The sequence below is a fragment of the Carcharodon carcharias genome, chromosome 5 (assembly GCF_017639515.1).
Source record: "Carcharodon carcharias isolate sCarCar2 chromosome 5, sCarCar2.pri, whole genome shotgun sequence".
Taxonomy (NCBI): Eukaryota; Metazoa; Chordata; class Chondrichthyes; order Lamniformes; family Lamnidae; genus Carcharodon; species Carcharodon carcharias.
Genome location: NC_054471.1, coordinates 197,688,067 through 197,701,352, shown reverse-complemented (window position 1 = coordinate 197,701,352; position 13,286 = coordinate 197,688,067). Strand labels below are relative to the sequence as shown.

General features: G+C 44.7%; 1 protein-coding gene and 2 non-coding genes across 6 annotated transcripts in view; 1 reads left to right on the top strand and 2 right to left on the bottom strand.

Moving 5' to 3' along the window:
- msra (methionine sulfoxide reductase A) overlaps positions 1 to 13,286 on the top strand; it is a 475,363-nt gene that overhangs the window by 153,111 nt on the left and 308,966 nt on the right. The window lies entirely within an intron of this gene.
- On the bottom strand, positions 6,412 to 6,530 carry LOC121278586. The gene has a single exon (XR_005943242.1). It is a non-coding gene; the product is annotated as a 5S ribosomal RNA (ribosomal RNA).
- On the bottom strand, positions 10,617 to 10,735 carry LOC121278585. Its single transcript, XR_005943241.1, has one exon. It is a non-coding gene; the product is annotated as a 5S ribosomal RNA (ribosomal RNA).

Below are 13,286 nucleotides of genomic sequence, written 5' to 3'. Positions count from 1 at the left end.
ACAGCTCTATTCTCCTGGTCCACAGCTACTTTACTTTTCCTGGCTGATTTCTCTCTCTGCCTGATTCCAAGCTGAGCTGCTTATTTTCACTGAGGGTTACTGTAGATTTCCTCCTTTAGCTCCAAGCTAGGCAAATCTTCCAGCCTCTTTTTTTCCCCCCTCACGAACCTTGTCTCCAAACTGAGCTCGAGCTGCCACCCACATTCTCTTCTGTGAATGATAAAGTTAGTATTTTCTCAGCTTAAGTTGCAGGCATAGCTAACATTTATCTCTCTTGCTTCCCCTGACTCAGTGAGTTACAACTGTCTCTGTCTGTTCCCAAATCTAATTGCTCACTGCCTGCTTCTGTGAGTAAACACCCCCCAAAACACAAAAGAGCACTTCCCTGTAGAGCCTATCCCCATGGCAACATGGCATACCAGAGATGTTCTAACAGAAATGTAACTCTTTTACCTTCAAAGCAACCCCTTTGATTTTGTGACCCCCATGACTAATTCATGTCTTTAATGGATATAATTGCCCTCTCTCCAGACTTGCTGGTTCCAATTTCTTTGATCTGGGAGCAACATAAATAATGTAAATCCATTATGAAGACAACTGTAGACCTCCTGCCCCCACAAAGATCCCAAAGATGCATCATCCATTGTTTAAGTTTTCTCTGTTCAAATTCTGACCTTATTAAGTAAACACTTCGCACCGTAATTGCCCCAAGTCTGTTTGAATTGCACTTTGTTATGGACAGGAGAGGGATTAATTTAAACAGCCCTGATTTCTTCTCTCACCACCCATCCGTAAACAGAAAGGTGTTTTGATTTACTTCCGCTTTATGCCGCTGCTTATAATTCTCCAACCATTCAAGTTTTGGTTTTCTATTAATATCCTCACAGGAAATTCGAGATAAGATGAACTCAGAGGGTTAGTTTATTTGCACACATTCAAATGCAACGTAGGCCCTCTGTGCACTCCTACAGTAAAAGAGGGATAGGGAAAAGAAAGATTACAGGCCAAAGACCACAGGGGAAAGAATTATTGTTTCACATGAGCCCAGAGTGCAGAATCAAAGTCCAATGAGGTATCCCTTCATGGAGATCCTCAGGCTGAAAACCGATGCTGTATAATTCACTTTTCCAGTGGAGTTGACTTCACATGAGGAGAGAGGGCCCTGAGGTAGATTAGTCTTGTAGGTGATGGTACAGAGGTTCCAGTAGAAACAGTGTAGATAGGGCCAGCCATTCAGTCTGGGTAGGGCCTTTTTTACTGTGCTGCTGCTTGTCGATGTTAAAACTGCAGACTGAATTTTCAATACAGCAAGGCATATAAGTAATTCCAAAACAAAAACAGAATTACCTGGAAAAACTCAGCAGGTCTGGCAGCATCGGCGGAGAAGAAAAGAGTTGACGTTTCGAGTCCTCATGACCCTTCGACAGAACTTGAGTTCGAGTGGAATATAACTAATTCCACCAGCTAGAGGTTCATGACACATGACCCAGCTCTCTGGCTTTGACAGATGGTGTGCATCCCTTTTTCTGGGTCCCTGAGATTGTTAAATGTTGCAACAATTAAAACTTGGAAGGAAAGTTGCAGGGTCCTTTGTCCTAGCAGACAAATAGGTTCCGTTTGGCCGGGCCTGAGTTATGCAATGCAGATGGCCTTTCTATAGTTCTCTTTGAATGTGGGGGCCATTAGTGTCCCTTCAGAAATAAAGAGGTGCAAGTTTCTACGATAGTGCCATGGTAGCTCTTTTGTTCAGGGCCAGACAGTCATAGCTTCAGCCATTTTAAAGGGTCATTGTCCAGTTTTTAAAAAAGAATTATTCAGGGTTGTTTATCAGTTTCTTAACCAGATGTTTCCATTTATATTACATTTAACATCTTACTCCCCAAACTAAAAATTATATTTCTAAAACTAAAAGTTATACCTCTATAAAACACATGGGGCAGAATTTTCTGCCTGTCGGGCGGGTGGGCCTGACCCAATCTCCGGCGGGTGGGGAGTTGATCCCCGCTGGAGAAGAGGGCCCCACCGCCATTTTATATGGGCGGCCAATTAAGGCCCGCCCAGCGTGATGTCTGGTGGGAAGCGCCATGTGCTCCCAGTGCAGGCAGCGGGGGGGGGGATTCCCCAAAAGCGAGAGGGCACTCTTTCACGCATGCACATGATAAAGCGCACCTCTCCCTGAAGCTAAGTGCAGCCTCAGGGAGATTGCTGACACTTTTAAAAATAGAAAAAAAAATTCCCTAACATGTTCCCCTCATGTGACAATGTCACATGAGATGGGACATGTTCATAATTTACATAATAAGTTTATTAAACTTTTTACAACCCTGCATGAAACCTGATCTCGCCGGTGGATGAGGTTTTATGTTTTTTCTACTTCGTGCTGGGTCTCCTGGCCGACCTGCCAACCTTAAGGTTGGACGGGCAGGTCTTTTTAATTGTTTAAATGACGATGTCGGGGGTTGCCCCTGCAATAATCCTGCATCATTTTACACGTCGGCGAGTGGGCCCCACCCCCTGTTCACAGACGGTAAAATTCCGCCCATGAATTATGAAATCAGATGATCGCAACAAGTGGGGACTAAAAACAATGGCTTTGGCTTCCCAATGAGGACATTTCTGCTCCTCCAGAACTGAATCTCAGATAAGCAGTCTGATAACTTAGCAATAGTGGAGAGTTGAAAGAGGTGATGGTGAGGTAGAGCTGGGTGTCATCAACGAACATGTGAAAACTAACGCTGTGTATTTGGATGATGTTGCCAAAGAGCAGCTTGTAGATGAGAAATAGGAGGTAGCCAAGGAAAGGCCCTTGAGGGATGCCAGAGGTAACAGTGCGGGAGCAGGAAAAGAAGCCATTGCAATCAATTTTTTGGTTCTGATTAGGTGGATAAGAATGGAATGAGATGAGTGCAGGCCCACCTATCTGGACAACCGTGGAGAAGCATTGCGTTCTTTCCCGTAGACTTGAGCACATGGTACTGCCAGCCTAGATTGAGGGAGTGCTGCACTGTTGGGGATGGAGTTGTCAACTCTTGGGGAGTATTACTGGAGGTTTGCTCATGTGACATTGACTGTATGTCACCTGACATGTGATGCCTCATCACATGATCAAAGATTGATTTCATTCCCTTCGAAACAAAGTCATAGTCTCTATTTTAATAGCCACATGTAGTGAATTGCCCTCAGTTCAAGAATCTTCATCAACATTTCCCCTTGCTTCTTCCAGTGAGAATCCTTGGTTTATGGAGGAACTCTTGGAGTGATGTTGTGATGCTGTGATGATTGACTTCCCAATAACCATGAGCACTTTCCATTTATGTCAGATATGACTCCAGCCACTGAAAGATTTTCACCTTGGTGCTATTTAACCTAATTTAGCAGAACTTCTTGGTTTCATTCTTAGTTCATTGCTGCCTTGATGTTAAGGCATTCAGTTGCTGTACCCATTCCTCAACTAAGGCTATGTTGAGGTCTCCAACTGAGTAGATTGGGTGGAACCCAAACAGAGCATCAGAAAGGCGAGTAGGTGTAGCTTGATGGCACAATTAATTACTCATTCCATTACCTTGGTTATGATTGAGGGAAGGCTCCTGGGACATACATTGGTCAGGCTAGATCTGTCCTGTTTGTAGGTAGGAAATGTATATGTTATTTTCCACATTGTCATGCATGTACTATTTACCATAATTTCGTTGGACTAGCTTAGCTACCAGGGATTCTAGTGCTCAGATTTCAGGAATACAGCTGGAATGTTGTCAGTCATCGTAACCTTCATCTTGTCTAGTATATTTGTGCTTTGTAATGCAAAAAGATGTGAACCAGACATTAGCATCTATTGTAAAATGGATTGATAATGAGTCAAAAATGAGAACTAAAGAGCTGGCTGTCCATGGAACTGGATTAGTATGGAAGGGATTAACTAGTGGAGTGCATCAGAGATCTGTGCTGGGTCTGGTGTTGTTCACAATGTACATAAATGACTTGGAAACGGGGACCAAAATGAAACTTTACAGGTTTTTAGATGATACCAACTGGGAGGGACTGCAAACAACCAGGAATAAGCTGATCAAGTGCAGAAGGACCTGGTATTTTGGGTAGTTGGGCTGACAGGTGGCAGATGCCATTTAATGCAAATATATTGAGATTAAGAAAGGGTGATAAATCATTACAATTTATGTTAAATGATAGTATCTTACACAACATGACTGAGGAGAAGGGTTCAAGGTACATTGCTGAAGCTATTGGCACATTGTCCAGCAACAGTAAAGAGACAAGATATGATCCTAGGTTGTACCTCTAGAGGAATAGAATCTTCGGAAGTGATTGACTTTGCACAGTATAATCCTCTGAACCCACATGGAGTACTGTTTAACATTCTATCACTTCTCACCTGACTGTAACAGTACGCTTAATAGAGTCACAAATTAACAAGAAGGTGTAACCTCAAACTTAGAATAGGAAGGCTGATTAAACAGTTAGATTTGACTACTTTATGCAGGATTATAAATGTGTGGAGTGGACTGCTAGCAAGGCAGTGGGACATTTTTAAGAGAACTGAAAACTTTACCTGGTGATGGAAATATAGTAGGCACAAGAGACATTTCTTAAATACAGAGTCAGGCCAGATTGATCAGATTATTAAGGAGAGGTTGTGTCTGACAAAGTTGATTGAATTTTTTGAGGAAGTAACAAGGAGGATTGATGAGGGTAGTGCAGCTAATGTTGTCTACATGGATTTTAGCAAGGCTTTTGACAAGGTCCCACATGGCAGACTAGTTTAAAAAAAAAGCCATGGGGTCCAAGGGAATGTAGCAAGCTGGATAGAAAATTGGCTCAATGGCAGGAAATAAAGACTAATTGCTGATGGGTGTTTTTGCAGCTGGAAGGCTGTTTTCAGTGGGTTTCCCCACTGTAGGACTCAAGTACTAGGTCTCCTACTTTTTGTGGTATAAATGATTTGAGCGTAAATTGTCAAGCAGTTTGCAGATGACACAAAAATTGGCTGTGTGGCTGATAATGAGGAGGATAGCTATAAACTGCAGGAAGATATCAATGGACTGGTCAGGTGGGTTGAAAAGTGGCAAATGGAATTCAACCAGAGAAGTGTGAGGTGATGCATTTGGGTAGGTCAAACAAGGCAAGGGAATATGCAATAAATGGGAGGGTATGGAGAGGTGTAGAGGAAATGAGAGACTTTGGAGGGAATGTCACAGGTAGTAGGTAGCAGGACAGGTCAATAGGGTGATTAAGAAGGCATGTGGAATTTTGTCCTTTATTAACTGAGGCCTAGAATATAAGAGGGAGGTTATCCTAGAACTATATAAAACATTAGTTAGGCCAAAATTTGAGTAGTGTGTGCAGTTCTGGTCACCTCATTATAGAAAGGATATAATTGCAGTAGAGAAGGTATAGAGGAGATTTATGAGGATGTTGTCAGGATTGGAAAAGAGCAGCCATGAGGAAAGATTGGAAAGGCTGGGGTTCTTCTCCTTGGAATTGAGGAGGCTGAAGGGAGATTTGACTGAGATGGTCAAAATTGAAAGAATCCTGGGTAAAGTGGATGGGAAGGGCATATTTACTTTAGGAGAGAGGGCAGTGACTAGGGGGGGCATAGATTTAAAGTAACTGGTAGAAGGATTAGAGGGGTGATGAGGAAATATTTTTTCACCTAGAAGCCTGGAACTTTCTGCCTGAGAGAGTAGTAGAGGCGGAAACCCTCAACTCATTTAAAAGGTTTCTGAATATGCATCTGAAATGCCATAACCTGCAGGGCTATGGACCAAATGCTGGAGAGTGGGATTAGGCTGGGTGGCTTGTTTCTCGGCCAGCGCAGACACGATGGGCCAAGTGGCCTCTTTCTGTGCCATAACCTTCCTATGATTCTATGATCACAATGGTCTTTCCTGAACCAGTATTCTGAGCACACTTTGATAACTTAACATGGTGTTCCATCTTGCTGCAGTGACATGGACTTGTAGCTCAACCTAGTGAACCAAAGCAATAGTCAGCAGCTGTCCTATTTATTTTCAGCCTGCAAGACTTCTGGATATAGTTGTCAATTGAAACCAGGATCAAAGGCACACTGGAGCATCATGATGATGCGTAGTATGGTGACACAGCCTGATTCATAGCTTGCCATTGTGAGATTTGAACTCTTGATAATCTTTTAAATGAAAACCAAATCAACAAAATTGGGAAAAATCAGGCACAGCCCCTAATTCAGGTCAGCTGTAAAACCAAGAACAAAGTTTTAAAGGAAACTTACAAACTTTTAAAGGAAACTTACAAACTTTAAATCAAAATGTGATTAAAGGGGTCAACAAAACACCCCAGTCCCCGCGGTGCCCACCGAGCACAGAAGGCCTCGAGAGTGCCAGCAGACACCGCGTGCTCCTTCTCCAGGGACATCCGGTAAGCCTACTGCACCTGGTATTCGCAGGCAGTCTCCCATCCAAGTACTAACCAGGCCTGAGTCTGCTTAGCTTCCGAGATCAGACGAGATCAGGCGTTTTCAGACTAGTATGGCCGTAGGCTTGAACTCTTGATACTCTTTTTGAGTAAACCTGTTTCCATCTGTTTCAGATGAAGTTACATTTTTTTTCATAGTTTGCCATTGTGAGATTTGAACTCTTGATACTCTTTCGAGTACAAACCTGTTTCCATCTGTTTCAGATGAAGTCACATTGTTCCATAGTTTGCCATTGTGAGATTTGAACTCTTGATACTCTTTTGAGTACAAACCTGTTTCCATCTGTTTCAGATGAAGTTACATTGTTTCATAGTTTGCCATTGTGAGATTTGAACTCTTGATAATCTTTTAAATGAAAACCAAATCAACAAAATTGGGATAAATCAGGCACAGCCCCTAATTCAGGTCAGCTGTAAAACCAAGAACAAAGTTTAAAGGAAACTTACAAACTTTAAATCAAAATGTGATTAAAGGGGTCGACAAAACACCCCAGTCCCCGCGGTGCCCACCGAGCACGGAAGGCCTCGAGAGTGCCAGCAGACACCGCGTGCTCCTTCTCCAGGGACATCCGGCAGCGAACGTAGCCGCGGAAGAGGGACAAACAATCGGGCGGGACTCCCCCGTCGATCGCCCGCTGCCTGGACCTGTTAATGGCCAACTTGGCCAGGCCCAGGAGCAGGTTCACGAGGAGGTCCTCCTCCTTCCCGACCCCCTTCCGCACCGGGTGCCCATAGATCAGGAGCGTGGGGCTGAAGTGCAAACAAAACATCAATAAAAGGTTTTTCAAATAACTAAAAAGGGAGTGCAGCCTACAACACCCTATGTATACATGGTCCACGGACTCCACAAGACCGCAAAAAGGGCATGTGTCCTGAGAGTCCGTGAACCTATGCATCCTCTTATTATAAGGGACTGCTGCATGCAACACCCTCCAACCCAGGTCCCCGATAGAAAGGGGGAGGACACCTCCGTAGAGGGCCTCCCATCGAGGGCCTCCGCCGCCGGACGGCAACAAGGCACGCCAGGGCGTGTCCGGTCGACGGACAAGGGCGAGAAAATGGAAGGTGTGCAGCAGCAGTCCATACAAAAAGCCCCTCTTTGCTGTGCCAAAAGGCACAGAGGGCATGTCCCCGAGGCGGCTCATATTGCGGGGCACCAGCACCCGAGGGAGGGTTCGGGGCTTGGGGCCAATGTGGAATTCCGTCCGAACAGGGGAACGCTCAGACGGAAGACCACCGCGCACCTGGGCCACCTCAAGACCCAAAATAACGTCGGGTCCGAGCACGACCGTTCTCAGGTCTTGGATGGCATCGGCTGCGACCTGGACACTCACAGACGCGCGTCGCGCCAACTCCTGCGGGAGCATCCAGCCCAGTCCTCCGCCACCCAGCACGTCCCCGATCCTGGTCACCCCTGCGGCCACAGCCCTCCTCTCCGCCAACCACTGAAAAGGACGGAGGGGCGGATTCCTGAGCAGCGGCTCTCTGACGATAGCCGCTACTCCTGACGGGGGAGAGCTGCGTCGCGAGGCGACCACTTTCCAGACTTTGATCAGGTCCTGGTAAAAGACGGGCAACGCCTGCAAGGAGCCACCGAGGCCCAGCTGTTCTATAAACAGGAGCTGCACGTCATAATTCAGGCCGTGCACCTGACGGAAGAAATACGTCAACAGGGCACACCATCTAGGAGGAGGCTCAACGTAGAGGTATCGCTGCAGGGTCTGAAGGCGGAAAGTCGCCACCTGTGTGCGTAGGCACACTAGCGCCTGACCACCCTCCCTAAGCGGGAGACTCAGAACCTCGGCAGCAACCCAGTGCAATCTTTTGTCCCAGAAGAAGTCGACTAACAATCTCTGGATTCTTGTGACAAAGTCCGGGGGAGGGGTCAAATTGACCAGCCGATACCACAACATGGCGGCGATCAGCTGGTTTATGACCAGAACTCGACCCCGGTAAGATAGCACTCGGAGCAGTCCTGTCCAGCGCCGCAGGCGAGCGGTGACTTTCGTCTCCAGTTCCTGCCAGTTTGCCGGCCAGGATTCCTCAGCGGGGCAGAGATGGACACCCAGGTAGAGGAGGCTGGTCCTGCTCCAGGTGAAAGGCCTGAGCTCCTCGGGTAGGGGATCCATCTGCCACTGACCGACCAGGAGTCCAGAACACTTACCCCAGTTGATCCTGGCAGAAGAAGCGGCAGAGTAGACCTCCTGGCACTCGCGCATCCTCCGCAGGTCAGCCGGGTCACTAAACATAAGGAGCACGTCATCGGCGTAAGCCGAAAGGACCACCCCGATGCCCGGCCCGCGCAGAACCAATCCCGACAACCTCCTCCGCAAGAGGCGCAGGAAAGGCTCCACGCAAATAGAATACAACTGGCCAGACCGGGGGCAGCCCTGACGTACCCCTCTCCCAAAGCGAAGGGGCGCCGTCAGGGACCCGTTAACCTTCACTAGACACTCCGCGGCAGTGTACAGAAGTCGGATCCGGGCGACAAAATGCGTCCCGAACCCGAAAGCTCGCAGAGTTCCGAGTAGGTATTCGTGATCCACCCTGTCGAACGCCTTCTCCTGATCGAGAGACAGGAAGGCGCTCGACAGACCAGCCCTCTGGGAATGGTGGATGATGTCCCGGACCAGATGGATGTTATCATAAATGGTTCGGTCCGGGACGGTGTAGGACTCAAGTACTAGGTCTCCTACTTTTTGTGGTATAAATGATTTGAGCGTAAATTGTCAAGCAGTTTGCAGATGACACAAAAATTGGCTGTGTGGCTGATAATGAGGAGGATAGCTATAAACTGCAGGAAGATATCACTGGACTGGTCAGGTGGGTTGAAAAGTGGCAAATGGAATTCAACCAGAGAAGTGTGAGGTGATGCATTTGGGTAGGTCAAACAAGGCAAGGGAATATGCAATAAATGGGAGGGTATGGAGAGGTGTAGAGGAAATGAGAGACTTTGGAGGGAATGTCACAGGTAGTAGGTAGCAGGACAGGTCAATAGGGTGATTAAGAAGGCATGTGGAATTTTGTCCTTTATTAACTGAGGCCTAGAATATAAGAGGGAGGTTATCCTAGAACTATATAAAACATTAGTTAGGCCAAAATTTGAGTAGTGTGTGCAGTTCTGGTCACCTCATTATAGAAAGGATATAATTGCAGTAGAGAAGGTATAGAGGAGATTTATGAGGATGTTGTCAGGATTGGAAAAGAGCAGCCATGAGGAAAGATTGGAAAGGCTGGGGTTCTTCTCCTTGGAATTGAGGAGGCTGAAGGGAGATTTGACTGAGATGGTCAAAATTGAAAGAATCCTGGGTAAAGTGGATGGGAAGGGCATATTTACTTTAGGAGAGAGGGCAGTGACTAGGGGGGGCATAGATTTAAAGTAACTGGTAGAAGGATTAGAGGGGTGATGAGGAAATATTTTTTCACCTAGAAGCCTGGAACTTTCTGCCTGAGAGAGTAGTAGAGGCGGAAACCCTCAACTCATTTAAAAGGTTTCTGAATATGCATCTGAAATGCCATAACCTGCAGGGCTATGGACCAAATGCTGGAGAGTGGGATTAGGCTGGGTGGCTTGTTTCTCGGCCAGCGCAGACACGATGGGCCAAGTGGCCTCTTTCTGTGCCATAACCTTCCTATGATTCTATGATCACAATGGTCTTTCCTGAACCAGTATTCTGAGCACACTTTGATAACTTAACATGGTGTTCCATCTTGCTGCAGTGACATGGACTTGTAGCTCAACCTAGTGAACCAAAGCAATAGTCAGCAGCTGTCCTATTTATTTTCAGCCTGCAAGACTTCTGGATATAGTTGTCAATTGAAACCAGGATCAAAGGCACACTGGAGCATCATGATGATGCGTAGTATGGTGACACAGCCTGATTCATAGCTTGCCATTGTGAGATTTGAACTCTTGATAATCTTTTAAATGAAAACCAAATCAACAAAATTGGGAAAAATCAGGCACAGCCCCTAATTCAGGTCAGCTGTAAAACCAAGAACAAAGTTTTAAAGGAAACTTACAAACTTTAAATCAAAATGTGATTAAAGGGGTCAACAAAACACCCCAGTCCCCGCGGTGCCCACCGAGCACAGAAGGCCTCGAGAGTGCCAGCAGACACCGCGTGCTCCTTCTCCAGGGACATCCGGTAAGCCTACTGCACCTGGTATTCGCAGGCAGTCTCCCATCCAAGTACTAACCAGGCCTGAGTCTGCTTAGCTTCCGAGATCAGACGAGATCAGGCGTTTTCAGACTAGTATGGCCGTAGGCTTGAACTCTTGATACTCTTTTTGAGTAAACCTGTTTCCATCTGTTTCAGATGAAGTTACATTTTTTTTCATAGTTTGCCATTGTGAGATTTGAACTCTTGATACTCTTTTGAGTACAAACCTGTTTCCATCTGTTTCAGATGAAGTTACATTGTTTCATAGTTTGCCATTGTGAGATTTGAACTCTTGATCTTGGGGTTACAAACCCAGTACCATAACCACTTGGCTATTTAAGCCAAGCCTCTGGAGCATCATGAACATGATGCTAGCTTGATTGAATAATGAGGGTCATTCAGGTCTTATATACCCAATTAATGGGTTCATGAGGCATAATTGAATTGGACATCAAGATAGTTGGCTGACCTCCTGATCAAAATACCTCGCCTGTATTCTTCAGACCCACATGACTCCAACATCACATAAACAATAGGATGAGAAAACATTTACTTCATATGGTTCAAAGTCTTCCACACACATTTTGATTATAAATGAATTTTTCAGAGAGAGAAAAGAAATGACCATTCAAAAGGTAAACAATTTGATAAACAAGTTGACTGCTGCCCTAAACCGAACGACACATGTATGTTTGTTCACTACAGTACTGCAGGCAAAATTAATCAATCCCTTTCAGAAAGCAGTAAATTGTTACACTGCTAGATGTAGCTTCAAATTAAATGGAACAGAGAAACATATTACACCAAATAGCTTAGAAAAGGAGAGATCCTAAATTCCTCTTGCACATTAAGTGAGGCATAAAATAGTTGGCAATGCACAGAGCATATCCCCTTTTGCCTTAACCTTAAACTCAGAAGAATGCGTGTTGTGTCTACGTGACTGTGTTCCATTTTTCTTACTAACCAGCCTTTTGGCATCTCTGAATGGCTGCCACTTTCTGCTAAGCTGTTGACAGTTTTGTGCATTAGTTTTATGACTGTTGGAAATTGGAGGGAGACTGTCCAAACCCATTCCCAGCCCTGCTTAGGAGTTGCTTTTTATTTACTATACCAGCAGATCTCCTATGGCATTGCTCACAGTGAGTCAGAAGAGACATTTTGATTCCAGAAATGTTCCGACGAAGATAGGTGAAATAAGTGTGATCCTTAAAGGAAGTGATCTTGACTTAGATGTTGTGGGAGCGATATTGAAATTTACTGAGCATCAAATTGGGGTGTATAGAAAATTGTGACAAGGATGTACAGGGGGGAAATGGAAAGACCCATATGTTAGATGACAGGTGCAGACTGATGTAGAAAATGTGAATTAATAGATTTTGGAAATAAGAACATGGAATGGAATTATAACTTTAATTGTGAGATTTTAAATAGAGTACAAGTGTAGAGTGACCTGATGTCAGGTGCAAGAACCATTAAAGCTGTTGGTGCAAATATGGATCCTGAAGGTTGTATTGAAAATGTACAAAAGTATTAAGTACGGTTTCAGATACTATTAAAGGAAGGAAATTAAAGCAATGGAAAAAGTAGAAGGCAGATTCATTTGGGTATTTCCAGCAGTGAAGAATTAATTGCCTGTTTGACTTTTTTCACTAAAAGGAAGCGAATGTTACCTGATGACTTGAGAGGTGCCTAAGATTCTGAAGAATTAGGATCAGGTGAACATTGATAGATTGTTTCCTATGGTAATCAAGATGATAACGAGTGCACCAAATTTAAAATAATCACAAAGAATTATTTCCTCAGCATTAACTGCTCCCTTCAATTTGATGTCACCTGTCAAGTTTGATATTTTACTTCCAACTGCAGAGTCCAAATCATTTATATGAATGGGGAGCAACCATGATTCTAGCACTGATCCCTGTCCAACAGCACTTCCCATCTTCCACCAGTCTGAGTAACTGTCTCCAACTCCTACTTTCTGTTTTTTAGCCAGTTTGCTACCCATTCTGCAAATTGTCTCCTGACTCCACATACCCGAATGGGTAAGTTCCCTCCTCTATTTTAACTAGACCCCCAGTCTAGTTTCTGCCAGGTGGGGTGAGTTGAATTGAGGCCAGTGGCACAGTTTTGATGAACCGTGTAGCCAGTTTCTGTGCAGCCTGTTTCTGTGTTGCAACATTCCATAATTTCACATCTGGCACAGAGGGAGAGAAAAAGAGAGTTTTGTCCAGTCTGTCAGAGCTGGATTAAATGCAACTCAGTTCCATTTCAATTTCACTATATAAAATTTAGCAGAACAGCACTGTTTAATCAGACAAAAAATTAATTCACCTTTGTACAGAAAAGAACACTTTTGGAACAATTGGAGCTGTGGTTTGGTATCACCTTCTCCTGACATTCATTTTCGTAGTTACTACAAGTTAAGTCAGTTTTAGGGAGCAGAACGAATAGCTTGCCTATTACTGTTTGGGTGCATTACTTAACTAAATCAATCTATATCACAAATTTAGAACAGTTCACTTTATCCCTAGCTAATTATTATAGTAACTGCTATGATCGCAATCTCATTCTGTCCTGAAATTGTACTCTTAACAAGTTTTCACTAATTATGTTATGTCCTCGGTCCAACCACCTTCAGTTGCTTCATCAGTGACCTTT